The sequence below is a fragment of the Pygocentrus nattereri genome, chromosome 18 (genome assembly GCF_015220715.1).
Source record: "Pygocentrus nattereri isolate fPygNat1 chromosome 18, fPygNat1.pri, whole genome shotgun sequence".
Classification (NCBI taxonomy): Eukaryota; Metazoa; Chordata; class Actinopteri; order Characiformes; family Serrasalmidae; genus Pygocentrus; species Pygocentrus nattereri.
This window is the reverse complement of record NC_051228.1, coordinates 34,792,471-34,808,980: the sequence shown is the minus strand read 5'-3', so window position 1 is coordinate 34,808,980 and position 16,510 is coordinate 34,792,471. Positions and strand designations below refer to the sequence as shown.

Genomic DNA, 16,510 nt, shown 5'->3' with positions numbered 1-16,510 from the left:
ATTGTAATGCAGTCATGTAAAAACTCACAAACAAGAAAGCCGTTCTACATTAGGGATATTATATATATAACAAAGGGTTTTTATGTTTTACTTATCACATACAAAAATACACTTACCACTATATGTTCGGACAGTTTGTTATGGGATAGACTGGTTAAGATTGTATTTACACACATGCTACTGAATAAAGGATTTCCCACTACTGTGGCAGCAGCCTCCTCCCACAACCTCTACAATGACTGTAGAGGTGGCAGGTGCTACCACAGCAGTGACAAATACTCTAAACAGTAGCATGTGTGCAAATCTCAATCTTGACCAGTATATTAAACACCAAACTATCTGAAAACATGGTGGGAAGTGTAAAATACCAACCTGAAGTAAATCGTTTCTGCCAGCCTGTGAAGGATGTCATGCTTCAACTCTTTTGAGACCTTAAGGTACAGTATGTTCCCTCCTTGAGAAGTCAAATTCCCCTGACGAAGTCTGTACTCGACATCTACGGAGAATTTTGGAATGAAGAAGTCATCGGGCCATGGCTTCCTTGCTTCTGTCGACGAAGTGGAGAGCAGCTCGGTATCTGCTGTAGATACAGTGTCATTCAGATTTTCAGATAAGCTTGATGGAAGGGAGACCAAATGGACATCGGCTTCAGTTAGGATGACTCTCACGGTGGTTGATGATGCCATCTGCGGAGACATTCAACAGTGAATAAAATGCCTCACTGTTACCATTAATTTACCCTGTACATTGTAAGGTGAAAGAGGGAATGGGTCATTCAGATCTCTAAGCTCAAGTACGCAAAATGTTGGACTGTCTGGACTGCAAAGTTCATATGACCGAAGCTGTTCAGAGTACCAAGCTGTCGTGACCTTGCAAATGAACAGAACGTCTGTGTTCACAGCAATTATCTGAGTGATCTGCTTAAATTCAGGAAGGCCTGAACATGAGCCAGCTGAAAGCACACGGTCTACAAGGATGCTGTAAGAACAGCTGAAGTATTGGGGACTTTTTTTCGAAGTGCATTCTGGATGCTCTCTGGTAAAGAGTTAACCAACAAAGATGTTACTTTGGCCATCTCAATTTCTGGCTTGTAAAATGAACTGCAGTATAGTTGGTAGCTGACAGCTTTTTGGTGTCTTACAGCAAGAGTCATAGGAACATTTTTAAAGTTCTGAGCACCCCGAACAACCTTTTTGAAGAACTTGTGCTTTCCTTCCAATCTCATTGTCCACACTTCACACAGTGGGCCATACAGCTTTATAAGTTCAGAGTAATGCTCGATATAGTGGTGTTTGGGTGTTTCCCAAGCATCATTTCCCTCAGGAATGTAATGGCCAATAAGGAGAGGAAGGAGTCTGATTAGGCACCAGTTTTCATGGCCATTTCCTCCTATCGTCCCTTTCTTATCAAACCCTTCACAATAGGCTGTGGCCGATCAGTTTTGTCTGTGCAAGCATAAGGAAATGTTTTGATGGCCTCTTTGATCACCTCTAATGTAATGCACTTCTTTGCCACCAAGTCTGCAATACAAAGAGACAGCTCTATGGGAACTATGCCCTCCAAAATGTCATGCAAAGGGTCAGGGGGATAACCTCCAATTGCATGGAAAAAGCTCTCAAACGTGCAGCCCTTAAACGGACACTGAACTTTCTGGTTGTCTCGAAGATGTCTACTTCGAAGGTGGGTGAAATACGTGGCATCAGTGCATGGTTCAAGAAACTTGCATAACAGACAGCGCAACTTGACTGCACCTGGTGCAGGTTGCAGAGAGTGGGTTTCAATATGGAACCGAGACATGTGAGTCCTGAGAGTGCCAAAAGACCGGAATGTGCACAAACAGTCCTGGTGAGGGCAAGGAAAGGGTTCATTTCTAGAGTAACCTCCATGCTTTATCCTGTAATGTTTTAAAATCTGCCCCCTTTTGTCACAATTGAACTCGCAGTATTTACACTTCCAAATCATATTTTCTGTCCTCTGTCCACAAATAGGTCGCCATTGAACCCGTGCATGTGCTCACATTCCTAGCAACTAGCAGCTTAGCTGAAAAGTCCGCCTCTACTTGCTGAATGGCCTAAAACTATGCGCCGCTAAAATAACCAGGCCAGCGATACCACTTCACAAAGAGTAGAAAATGATTCGCGATAATAACTTCAAATAAACAACAACGTGTTAACCATTGGAGACAAACAACAAGATGCAATGAAATGGCTACCTAACATTGCATGGTGGACATGCTCATAGCAGCTAGCAGCTTAGCTGGAAAAAGTTTCTGATAATTTGCAAGTATACCAGAAAATATGCAAAGCTGAAAACAATAAGCAACCCAATGATAAATACCTAAATACAAGTCATAGAAAATACATTGTGGTCATAGCATAAACTAAACAATGGCACGATAGCACTTACGAGAGATACTGAGGTGACTAGACAACACAGTAACACAAACTGAAATGACTGACTGAAAACGGTGAACCGCGTGCACTTACCTCACCGTTCCTTGTCTTCTTTCCCTCCTTTTCTTCCTCCTCTTTTTTCTCTTATTTGTCGTTGTTATATTTCCCCCTTTCCCCTCGCTCTTCGTCCTCAAAAGCTCACACCTCTGCACGTTCTCGCTTCAGAAACATTGCAGAGCGGGGCAAATGTATCTGGCTTTCAAAATAGCCAATGAAATCTTTCCATTTAGGAATGGTACAAATTGTTTGATTAATTCAGTCCAAAGATACAGGTTGTATGTACAAAGTGGTCAAAAAGGTTCCGTTTATCTAAAATGTTTGGGTTTCAAACGGGAAATCATTATATTTCTGTCCAAGAGACCTAATGTATTTGGGTCCATAAAAAATGTGGGTTTACAGTGCAGCAGTGTAACATTTTGGGAGCACATACGTCGACCTACATGATGAACTAACCTAACTTTGTGTAAATAGACCACAATATAGAAATATGTACACATATGCAGTCGAGACTGACGCGTTTCTTTTTTTCTGAATTCATACAAACACTTTCATTTTATAGTAAATGAGTTTGGGCTGGTTTATGTTTATGAACAGACGCCTACAGATCAACATAGTAAAGGAGCTCATCTGTGATCCTGAGTTTAAAGCCAGTTTTTATTCAACTTAAACTTGGAACTAAGTTGTAAATAAATCTGAAACTGAAACTTTGCTTGTGTGTAAAAAGTGATTTCAGAGCCACTCGGTTCTCCCTGATGGAAACTGTTTACCTTCAGTGTTTTGTGCTTCTGATCATTTTAATAGACGTCAGCGTCACTAATTAATGACGTTCTATTAAAAGACTGGTTTACCAAGAGAGACGCTGGAGGACTTTCACCTGAAATGAGTTCATGAAGCCAGTCTGGTTATAAAAATGATAACAGGACCAGATCAGAGCCAGAATTACTCTTTTAGTACTTTTACTTTATACTTAAGTACATTTGAAGGGAAATACTTTTGTACTTTTACTCAAGTTGAGGTCTAGAGTAAGGACTTTTACTTTTACTGGAGGAATATTTTACCTTGGGTATCTCTACTTTAACTCAAGTACATGACTTGTATACTTCGTCCACCTCTGGCCTCTTGACATGACCTGGTAGGCCTCAAAACTACGACCATCAGTACTTAAGGTTTCTTTGTTTAGGGAGAAGATAATCCAGCTCCAGTCTTGCTTAAGATCTAGTATTTGCTTTGCGTTCAATGTGTAATGGTATTAACTCTCAATATTACTGGAGCAGTCTGTAAACTACAACCCCATTTCCAGAATAACCCTCAGGTGGCACTGCATTAAAAACAGACATGATTCTGTAGTGGAAACCACTACATGGGCATATTGTCTGTGAAAACACTGGGGATTGTGCTGCATCCACAAATGCTAAACAAAACTCTAAAAGACAAAGATGAGACCACATATAAACAGGACCCAGGAATGCTGCCACCTTCTCTGGGCCCAAGCTCATCAGTATGGGGTGCATTAGTGTGCATGGCATGGGTGACATACACATCTGTGAAGGCACCATTAATGCTGTATGATATATACGTTTTGGTAACATATGCTGCCATCCAGACAACGTCTTTTTCAGGGAAGAGCTTGATCATTTCAGCAAGACAATGTCAAACCACATTTTGCACATATGTCAGCTTTGTTTAGAGAGGAGAAAATCAAGCTCCACTCTTGCTTAAGATCTGAAAAATCCACAGGTCTGTCCATCCTTCCACTGTGAGAAAAAACTCAGCGCTATGAGTCTGAAAGGATATGCAATCGTCAGGAAGCCTCACTGAGAACAGGAGAAAGACAGAAAACAAAAAAATGCCAGTCAAACCTTTCCTGGTCCTAAAACAATGGACTGACCACCCCAGAGTCCAGACCTCAACATCACTGAATGTGTTTGAGAGTATTTGGATCATGAGATGCAACATTTTGGAGGTGTGGAAAAAAATCCAGGCAGATGTCTTTGAAAACTGAAAGTGAGTCTCCTAAAAAGAATGGATGCTGTAATTAAGCCAAATGGTGGACACAGTAAATACTGAAAAATTAGTAAGTTTTACTTAATGGCCATTTTGAAATAAATGAAATAAATAAAGGGTGGTCTCTGATTTTAGCCCAGTACTGCATAAAATTCTCTTAAACAAAATAAATGCAAATACAGTGTCACGCCTGCTACTAATCCTCATACGCTTCAGGACTACAATTCCCAGAATCCGTTGCGGATTCGTGAGGAGGATCTGTTTCCTTCTCTGGTTTCTAACTCGGACTCCGTTTCCCAAGATCTCTTGCAAGATTACATGACCCAGAACACAACACTGTCGACCTACCAGCAATCCAGATCACCTGAATACTGATTTCTCACAGCTGTGTAGTATGGTCATGTGATGGTTTAGGATAGATATAAGCCCCGGCTTTAGTTCAGACCTTCGCGAAGTATTGTTTTCACGTTCTTTCCTGTGTGTACTATCTTTGTGTATGACTTCCTGCCTGTGATTTCTCTCGACCCTGTTTTTGGACCTTCTCTTTTGGTACCTACGCCTGATTTCTTTACTACTAACTTCACCTTTGGTTTTGAACCGTGAGCATCTGTTTCTGATCGCAGGTCACATACACACATACACCCTTCATATTCATAACCTGTACATGCTTGTTTATAACCTGTATAACCCCCTTCAAGTCTGTACCCCCTCATATTTTTAACCTGTATATACACTATACTTACTGTACATTGTAACATACATATTTATATTTCTGCTAAGCACTTCTGGATGGATGCAAACTGCATTTCGTTGCTTTGTACCTGCGACAGCGACGCAATGACAATAAAGTTGAATTCTATTCTATTCTATTCAAAGTGAAACTATGTTGAACATGAACTAAAGCATGGAACATAGTAGTACCTGCATAATATCAGTATGAAACAAAGCACCAGATATACTCATCATTTCATGAAACAGTAACAGTAGTTATTGTGACATGAAAGTTACTGTTGATTGTAACACCGTTATGATAATACTAATCTCTATGATAATACTAATCCCAGCCTATGGGATTTTCAGTGCTATGATATTGTGGGGGTGTTTATTCACTGGGAAAACAGACACAGTATGTGATGCTTGTAAGAGGCTCCAAAGTAACACCAACACTCAATTAACATCTTGGTATGTTCTGACTCAACGCCAAGAAGCATGACTTATTCAGAAATCTTTTGTTTTTTTTTTTAATGACATTCCTGTAATTCAAGTTTTGTGAAATAAAACTGCTGTCGCTGTGGTTGGCATTGCAAAATAAAAAAAAAAAAGCTGACTTGTCAGTTTTGTCCCAGAATAAATGACGAAAGGATCATTTTGCACACTGCTTCGTCACGTGTGGAGCTAGTGAATATCTTCTAAAGCAGCTTGAACCAGACTACTGTATTCGAGCTACTAGTTAAAGCCCTTATAAAGCTAATTTAAAATGGACTGAGGGGAAGTGGGAAAGTGTCCTGTGGTCCAACATTTGAAATTCTTTTCGGACATTCTTTTCATGGACACTGTGTCCTCCGGGCTCAAGACCACTCAGTTTATTTTCATCAGTGCACAGTTTAAAAGCCAGTATTCATGATGGTTTAGGGGTGCATTAGTGCACATGGCATGGGTGATATGCACATCTGTGAAGGCCCAGTTAATGCTGACCAATATGTACAAGTTTTGGCAACATATGTTGCCATCCAGTCAACATCTTTTTCAGGGAAGCTTTTTATTTCAGCAAGACAATGTCAAACCACATTCTGCACATATTACAACAGCCTGGCTCTGTAGTAAATGAGTCTAGGTGCTAAAGTGGCCCGCCTGCAGAACTGTTGAGCAGCTGAAATCCTATATTAAGCAAAAATGGGAAAACATTTGACTTTCAAAGCTACAGCAGTTGCTCTCATCAGTTATTAAAAGAAGAGGTGATCAAACACAGCAGTAAACAGTCCCCCGACTTTTTTGGAATGTGTTGTTGGCATTAAATACAAAATGTGCACATATTTTGCAAAAAAAATCTATAAAATTTATTAGTTTCATAATTTGATTGGTTGTCTTTGCACTGTTTTCAATGAAATATAGGGTTTAAATGATTTGCACAGTATCACATTTTGTTTACATTTTCCATAGTGGCTCAACTTTTTTGGAAATGGGGTTGTAGTTAGCCATCTGTATGGGCTGGTGGATAAAGAAATCTGTTTTTACATAAGATGTATTTAGCATTGCTTACTTCAACTTTACATGCATCAGCACAAATATAATTTTCACAATGCCATCTGTACATTCATGATATCCAGCATCTACTTATTTCAATTTTTTATATTATATATTATATTATATTATATTATATTATATTATATTATATTATATTATATTATATTATATAAATTATATTCAATTATTTATAAGTCAGATAACTCATGACAGTGGTCTGTTCAATAGGGAAACACAATTTTACATACTTTGGTGGTTGTCATAAGTCAGGCAATATCAGGCAATGTTAATAGTACAGTAAAGAACATTCCAGTTTTTATTTCACAAACATACAAAACATTTGATTTGAAACAGTGGATGGAAACTTCCTTTTACACAGATAATCAAACTCTTTAAGTCATTTAAAATTGTAATTACCGAATACTGAGTGGAATATTCATTGTATTTATTATTTTCCTTAAAATCATATTTTCAGAAAATGAACAGTTAGCCTAATGAGTGATGTACGTTTACAGAAGGTTTCCATTTATAAGGATATTATCCACTCATAGCCGACGCTGTAGCAGGTGAACAGACTGCGGTGTGAGACGCTGTGTCGTAGCTCTTTCCAGCTCTCGGTGTTGAACTCATAGCTCAGTCTCCCATCTGTCATCTGACCTTCAGTGTGGAGGTCATCAAGCATCTGCTCAGTTTCATTCTGAGGCCTCGTCTGCTGGTCGTGGCTCGGGCATGAAGGCTCTCACCCTCTTACCTACAGGATGTGGTGACACATACCAGCAACACAGTTCTCAAGCTCTAATCTAGACTCAATTTCTGACCCTCTTGTCTCAAAGAGGATCATCATACAGAGATGCTGAGTTAGCGTTCTCACTCAGGTACCCCAGGGTAGAAAACTGGGCTGTTAAAGGTGATTTTTTAAAACATGATGCGTTGCTAGCTTCTCATTCCCTTTCTGGCTCTTCAGGGAAATCATGCATGTGATGTTGTAACAGACTGTGGCCAGCTGTGTTACCAGCAGTGAGCCAGGGCAGCACAACAAGAGTGCTGATGTGACTAATAAACACAAGCCTGGTGAGGAAGCATCAGATCTCAGTTAAAGAGGGTGCTCAGAGTTACAATCTATTATCGTAAAGAATATTAATGCTGCACCGTAACGCTGGGCTGCTCTGTTACATTTTAAAGTCACAGTATTTTCATATGTATCACAGTGTCCTGGGTTCAGATGGTTTTCCAGTGTGTATGAATAAAGCTAATGAAGCTGTGCTTCCTGAATGCTGATACTCTGTGGAAACAGATGAGCTGATGTAACTTCTATCGATTTACCTGTTTTCTTCTGTTTAACTCTCCTACAGTTACACCCTCCAGTTTGAGTCTTGTCCAGCTCCCACGCGCATGTGGGACATGTGAAGTGCCTCAGATTTATGCTGCCTTCAAGTCAGGTCAGAAACATCCTATTTACGAGATGGTGCACATGAAGGGCACCACAATGTCACATTTACTAGTGGGAAACTCGGACATTTCAATGACCCCCCCCGCCCCCGAGTTTCAGACATTGGGGGCGTGTCAACAAAAAAAAACCAATGAAAGCCGCTGATAAACTGGCCGTATTTCAGTTATTCATCAGCCAAAACATTAACACTGCAGGCTGAGTTCATCCACACATGGAAATACAGATATAATGTACACCAATCAGGTATAACATTATGACCACCTCCTTGTTTCTATGCTCACTGTCCACTTTATCAGCTCCACTTACTGTATAGCTGCACTTTGTAGTTCTACAGTTACAGACTGTAGTCCATCTGTTTCTCTGATACTCTGTTACCCTGTTCTTCAGTGGTCAGGACCCGCATGGACCCTCACAGAGCAGGTATTATTTGAGTGGTGGGTCATTCTCAGCACTGCAGTAACACTGACGTGGTGGTGGTGTGTTAGTGTGTGTTGTGCCGGTCTGAGTGTATCAGACACAGCAGTGCTGCTGGAGTTTTTAAACACCTCAGTGTCACTAAGAATAGTCCAGCAAGCGGCGTCCTATGGGCAGCATCCTGTGACCACTGATGAAGGACAGATGACAGCAGATGAGCTATCGTCTCTGACTTTACATCTACAAGGTGGTCTGACAAGGTAGGAGTGTGTAATAGAGTGGACAGTGAGTGGGCACAGTGTTTAAAAACTCACTGCTGTGTCTGATCCACTTAGACCAGCGCAACATACACTAACACATCACCACCTTGTCAGTGTTACTGCAGTGCTGAGAATGATCCACCACCCAAATTATAACTGCTATATGAGGATCAGTGGGGGTCCTGACCATTGGTCACAGTGTAAAAGGGGGTAACAAACTATCAGAGAAACAGATGGACTACAGTCTGTAACTGTAGAACTGTGTACAGACCCAGACTCTTTCTGATAACCCGGAAAATAAAAATAGACTAAAAACATTATTTCCACTTATTTTCAACCAAAACCATTTGAACACAAATCAAGTCGAACTCACAACCTCCAAAGTTGTAAGTAGGAACTTCTGAGGAGGACTTGAAGGCAGCATTTTTGTTGTTCTCAGGGGCAGCAATACGTCTGTGCGACCGCCATATTGGAAAGGTCAAGTTCCACTCAAAAATATACGTGTGTAAAGACATAGATAAACATAAGATAAAGAGTTCTCATGTTTAAATTGGCTATAACTTGATTATTACTCAACTGCTTTTCATCAAAATGGTTCTGTTATGATTGTTAGATATTTCTGCATGATCCTGATTAGTGAAATGCCCCGTTTATGGCGTAATATTCATACGACGCCTTCAGATTTATATTTATGGATTTATCTGATGCATACAGGAAGTGGTGGCATCCCAATTTGGCAAAGAGGCAACAGATCAAATACATCACAATCACACACAAGCATCAGTGGTTTTTAACTTGTGGGCTGCAGACTTCACAGTGGGCTGTGGTGGTCTGTTGTTTTTTTTTTTAAGCAAGTATTCCTTACAATATTTAACCAAACCACTGGGTCTAGTACATTCAGGTTAATGTGTGTGTGAGTGAAGAGCTGAGAGAGTCGGATGTGAGCTGGGTAGCAAATGAGCTGAAGTTAAAGAGAAAAACTAGCTGGGATTTGTTTATATTTACAGTGGAAGTCAATATAGAATTTTTTTTTTTGACTGCATGGAACAGCTCAACACGCTTGGAGGAGAACATGGACTGCCAGTTCTGTTACTTCAGCTGACAGACGCCTGTGTTGGCTGACACTGTGATTGTTGATGGGGGAGAAGGAGGGTCATTCTACATCTATGGTTTGACAGTAGGGATGTTATCACGGTCATGATGCTAGTTAAGCATCACTAAAACTAAAAAGCAATATCACTGAGCACTACTACAGCATTTCTTTAAATCATACAAGTGAAGACAGTGAGTGAATAAATGGAGAGATAAATTATATTTTGAGGCTTACGTGAAACGAGGCAATACATTATCCAGATAACTGTGATAATGATGATGAAGATGCTGAATAGGACCAAACTAATAACTGGAAAGCTGTGTGGACGTTCTGAAAGAGACACATGTGCAGCTATCAAATCAACACACATCAATAATATCTCAATAACATCTCAGACATGGTCCAAAATGTGAACTTTCATTTTAAAAGTCAAAAGGCAGCAGATGCTACAGAAAAATACTGACAGAGCAAATACAATATAAATAATAATAGTAAACAAACAGATCATTTTTACCCTCAAAGAATTTAGGTTTCCACACGAAAAGTGTAACTAAGGTTTGACAAATGGACTAATTTTACTGAGAAATATTGAATTTTGATCATGTATATCAGAAATTATGTAAATGTTGTTCTGCCCAAGTTAATTCATGGCCCTACATGCCATTTCAGGACAAAAGAGTCTCCATAATAAATGTTATTTTTTTCAGATTTACTCTCATCAAGATTACACGTAAAGATTAATGTAAGTTCACTGGTTGTCAGACATGAATAAAATGGTTATATTTGTGTTGTAGACATCTGGTTCCTACCATCACCACTGTAAAGAAAGTTTCTCTATGATACAGCGCAGCTTCAAAATAGCCTCAATGAGTTTGTTTACAACTCAATGCTGAAATTTTGAAAAATGGGTGTAATTCCTCTGTTAATCTAAAATATTGTTTATTATTAATACACTGCTCAAAAAAAATAAAACACTCAAATAACACATCCTAGATCTGAATGAATGAAATATTCTCATTGAATACTTTGTTCTGTACAAAGTTGAATGTGCTGACAACAAAATCACACAAAAATCATCAATGGAAATCAAATTTATTAACCTGTGTGGATTTGGAGTCACACACAGAATTAAAGTGGAAAAACACACGACAGGCTGATCCAACTTTGATGTAATGTCCTTAAAACAAGTCAAAATGAGGCTCAGTATTGTGTGTGGCCTCCACGTGCCTGTATGACCTCCCTACCACGCCTGGGCATGCTCCTGATGAGGTGGCGGATGGTCTCCTGAGGGATCTCCTAGTCCAGACCTGGACTAAAGCATCCGCCAACTCCTGGACAGTCTGTAATGCAACGTGGCCTTGGTGGATGGAGCGAGACATGATGTCCCAGATGTGCTCAATCGGATTCAGGTCTGGGGAACAGGCGGGCCGGTCCATAGCTTCAATGCCTTCATCTTGCAGGAACTGCTGACACACTCCAGCCACATGAGGTCTAGCATTGTCCTGCATTAGGAGGAACCCAGGGCCAACCGCACCAGCATATGGTCTCACAAGGGGTCTGAGGATCTTATCTCGGTACCTAATGGCAGTCAGGCTACCTCTGGTGAGCACATGGAGGGCTGACCGGCCCTCCAAAGAAATGACACCCCACATCATTACTGACCCACTGCCAAACCGGTCATGCTGAAGGATGTTGCAGGCAGCAGATCGATCTCCACGGCGTCTCCAGACTCTGTCACGTCTGTCACATGTGCTCAGTGTGGACCTGCTTTCATCTGTGAAGATCACAGGGCGCCAGTGGCGAATTTGCGAATCCTGGTGTTCTCTGGCAAATGCCAAGCGTCCTGCACGGTGTTGGGCTGTGAGCACAACCCACATCTGTGGATGTCGGGCCCTCATACCATCCTCATGATGGTAAAAGTCTGTTTCTAACCGTTTGTGCAGACACATGCGCATTTGTGGCCTGCTGGAGGTCATTCTGCAGGGCTCTGGCAGTGCTCTTCCTGTTCTTCCTTGCACAAAGGCGGAGGTAGCGGTTCTGCTGCTGGGTTGTTGCCCTCCTACGGCCTCCTCCACGTCTCCTGGTGTACTGGCCTGTCTCCTGGTAGCGCCTCCAGTCTCTGGACACTACACTGACAGACACAGCAAACCTTCTTGCCACAGCTCGCATTGATGTGCCATCCTGGATGATCTGCACTACCTGAGCCACTTGTGTGGGTTGTAGAGTCCGTCTCATGCTACCACGAGTGTGAAAGCAGCACCAACATTCAAAAGTGACCAAAACATCAGCCAGAAAGCAGAAAGGAACTGAGAAGTGGTCTGTGGTCCCCACCTGCAGAACCACTCCTTTATTGAGTGTGTCTTGCTAATTGCCAATAATTTCCACCTGTTGTTTATTCCATTTGCACAACAGCTGTGAAATTGATTGTCAGTCAGTGTTGCTTCCTAAGTGGACAGTTTGATTTCACAGAAGTTTGATTTACTGGGAGTTGTATTGTGTTGTTTAAGTGTTCCCTTTATTTTTTTGAGCAGTGTATGATAGGATGTATTCTAGTTATTAACTATATTTGAGACTATACTAATTGTAATGTAACACTGTATAGTTTATGTTTATTACAGGATAGTGACTCATTTCTGTTTACACCGTTACCAATTTATACAAATATACAAACCAGCCTGATCAGATTATGACTGGACTGTCTGTCTGGACGCTGATTTCAGTGACATGAGAAATGACCCACCTTCATCAGTATATTTGATTGTGATGCTCTTGCTGTAAAGTGTGTGGTTGCTTGAGTAGTTGGCCTGGCAGGTGAACGTGTCCTCGTCTCTCCATTGAGGCTTGCAGAGTGTCAGTGTGCTGCTCATCTTGCTGGAGTTGTTCTGGTGAAGAAGCTGCTCAGATCCTCTGGACCAGGTGAAGCTGACCTGCTCTGGACTCAAACCCTCCAGAGAACAGAGCAGCTCCACACAGCTCTGGTTACTGATGTTCACCTGCTGCACCATAAGACCTGCTGGAACTGAAGAGGGACTGAATTCATTTGGAAGTAGCAGAAATTACTTCAAGCAGTCCTACATTGTACAGAGCACAGGGCAAACCATCAAGGGCTAAACACACAATGTCATGTCAGAAAAGAGAAGAAGAGTATAATCACCGTTAACTTGAAGAATCAGGACTGAAAAGTCATCCGCAGCTGGTGGGGGGATCATCCTGATCAGTGAACAGTTATAAACACCAGCGTCACTGTCTGTAACATCTGTTATAACCAGTCCGATAGGGTCTGCGTTTACTTTGAACTGAGGACTGAAGACACGGTCACTAATCTTATTATTACTCATACGATACATACAGAGACCTGACTCTCCATCCTTTTCCCATTTAACATTAACAGTGTCTCTGTAATCAAAAGGTGACGGGCACGGCAGAAGGACAGTCTCTCCTCTGGACGCTGTAATAACCTTCTGTGCACCTGTAGAGTGAAACAATTAGTGTTAATTAGTGTGGTGTGGAGTAATGAGATGATAAAAATACATCCTGATCAGAATTAAAGACCATGTTTTATACAGTGAATATGCTTAAATAAACTGCATTACATTTACAGAACTGTGGACTTTTTAAAACCATTTATCTGTGCAGTGAATATGAGCATGATATAACATAAAACACAAATTCAGCAAAAATGAACTTAAAATTAATTTTAAAGTTTTTTTTTAAATTTCCAAATAATACTTGGTATTTTGTGAGCTGGTTAGAAGAATACAGGCTTGATCCCAGCCAGCGCATGGATTTGTCCTAATTGATCACCAGTACACGTTTTTCAATATAATGTAATACAATAGAGCAATAATTAGGCAAGTGAGGTACTGGGTGACACAAACTGGGCTTCCTTGAGGATTCGGAAATGGTCAAATAAAACATTAACATATCGCTGTTGTTGGATTAAAACCTCGTATCTCCAAAATGGTAATTTTACAGGAGAAGGAAATAACCTACTTTACTTTTAATGTAAGTTAATGGAACCAGATATCTTTCTGAGTAATTTTGGGCTGTTTCTTTTGGTCCATTCATCATGAAATTTACATACAATGTTAAGGACAACTGGCTTTTTCAAATTATGTCAAAAACTCAAAAACGACAAAAATGGAGATACAAGGTTTTGTTCCGATATCTAACAACAAAGCTTACTGCATTAATATCATTTGTTTATTTTGGTCGTTTGATTTCTTTTTCTGTAAATAATTACTAAAACTTCTGAACACAAGAGAAGAGAAACTTTTTAACCACTTATGAGGCCAAATCTGCTATTTTCATATAAACAACGAAAAAAACTTCAAGTTTTTAAAATATAAACGTTCCTAAGTGGCTCATGGCTTCAACAATGACTGGTTACCTAGAACCTTTATGTTGTTTAGAGGTTCTCTAAACTGTTAGACGGTTCTTTAAGCACACATCTCCTTTGCACAAATGGTTCTTTACTGGCTGTAGGACATTGACATAATTTGGCTTCAGAGTTTAAATGGGTTCCCCACACTGGCATGTTTACAGCAATGGTTCCATCAACTGATGTTTAGGGAACCTAAAGTAGTTCACCAAAGAACCGTTTTAAACCCCAGAGAGTGCATCTTTATGGAAAATGAATGAGTTCTTAATGAACTTTTTTCCTGCTGAGATCAGAATATGGAAGACTGTTTGAGTAATATAGTAAAAGTAAGCTAATGTAAGCAAAAGTCACTCATCCTTATTTCAAAAAGTATTTGTTTCAAGCCAGTTGTACATGAAATTGTCAGGAAATGACTGAACACTGTTTATTAAAACACAGATAACAGCAGAATTTAAAACTAGAACACATTGAGAACGAGTAGAGAAGACAAGCCAGGAGTAGAATAAGGAGTCTTACCTGTGGCTGTAGCAGAAAATAACAGGAAAACTGGAAGAAAACACTGAACTGAAAACATGTCGATCACGCAAGGCTCAGAGCCTGTTCGTCTGTCTGTGTGTGTGTGTGTGTGTGTGTGCGTGTGTGCGTAAGAGAGACACATGTCAATCGTTTAGTATAAATAGATCTGGGAAATCACTGAATTGTCTATATCACAACCCTGAGCTTCTGCTTTTCTAGGAAAATAATGTTTGAACACAGGAAATGAACATCATTTAACTTAAAGGCCACACAACTTTCATGACTCCACTGTGAAAAGACCAATCCCTGCCGTGAGTCTGAAAGCATGTGTGGCTGTCAAGAAGCCCTGAGAGAAGAAAATAGACAAAAACAATTTGCAAATCAAAGAAAGAAAGAAGTCTTCTCAGAGCAATGAAGTGTGTTTGAGAGTATTTGGATCATGGGAAGCAAAAAGGCATCCGACTTCTGAGACTGAAGGTGTGGAAAATCATCCCAGCAGATTTCTCTGAATAACTGAAAACAAGCCTCAAGTAACTTTCTCTTACTTAACTAAAATAAAAGAGGTTTTCTCGATCCTACACAGGTTGCCAGTCAAATTTCACAGTGATTACAAAATTCTTTTAGACTTAGGAAGCTCTAAAAGGACTTGCTCCTCAGAACCTGAGTGAACTTCTTTCCTACTATGAACCATCACGCCTACTTAGATCACAAGGTGCTGCTTACTATTAGTACCTAGAATTAATAAAAGTTACACCGGGCGGAGAGCCTTCTCGTACAAAGCCCCCCAGATTTGGAATAATCTTCCAGGCAGTGTTCGGGACTCAGACACAGCCTCAGTCTTAGTCTGCTTATTTGTTTAGTCGAGCCTTTGGTCATTAGTTTTTACTGTTAGATAAAAGGTGCAGATCTGGGGTCAACGTTTTCGCAGGGTGGGACTAAAATACCCTTTAACTCTCAATATAACTTGGAGACTCTGTAGACTAGTTAGCTGTGTGCTGGGCATGTATTGAGGTCGTAACGTTGGCCTATTTGTTACGGAAATACAAGGTATTTTTAATCTTTTCATGGTTTCCTCTTTCATAAACATCAAGCAATGTTAATACACATTTTAAATAGCTTAAAAACGAACTTGAAACTCAGTAGGTGAACATGTCAGCTTGCGGTCTGATATGTAGCCTTTTGGGGTCATCAAACATCTGCTCAGTTTCATTCGTCCTCGTCTGCTGATCGTGACTCGGACGTGAAGGCTCTCGTCCTCTTACCTACAGGATGTGGTGATGCTAGTCTCACTATCTCAAAGAGGATCATCACACAAGCAGAGATGCTGAGGTCAGGTGCCCCAGGGTAACAACTGTTAAAGGTGGTTTTTTAAAACATGATGCGTTGCTAGCTTCTCATTCCCTTTCTGGCTCTTCAGGGAAATCATGCATGTGATGTTGTAACAGACTGTGGCCAGCTGTGTTACCAGCAGTGAGCCAGGGCAGCACAACAAGAGTGCTGATGTGACTAATGAACACAAGCCTGGTGAGGAAGCATCAGATCTCAGTTAAAGAGGGTGCTCAGAGTTACAATCTATTATCGTAAAGAATATTAATGCTGCACCGTAATGCTGGGCTGCTCTGTTACATTTTAAAGTCACAGTATTTTCATATGTATCACAGTGTCCTGGGTTCAGATGGTTTTCCAGTGTGTATG

The 16,510-nt window shown here is 40.4% G+C and overlaps 1 protein-coding gene across 1 annotated transcript in view; it reads right to left on the bottom strand.

Annotated features, from left to right (window-relative positions):
* Nucleotides 1-14,831, bottom strand: part of LOC108423761 — a 29,438-nt gene extending 14,607 nt beyond the window's left edge. Inside the window, exon 1 of the mRNA XM_037547081.1 lies at nt 14,816-14,831. The gene's annotated coding sequence lies outside the window, so the exon portion shown is untranslated. The remainder of the gene's footprint in view (nt 1-14,815) is intronic.
* Nucleotides 14,832-16,510: the final 1,679 nt, after the last annotated feature.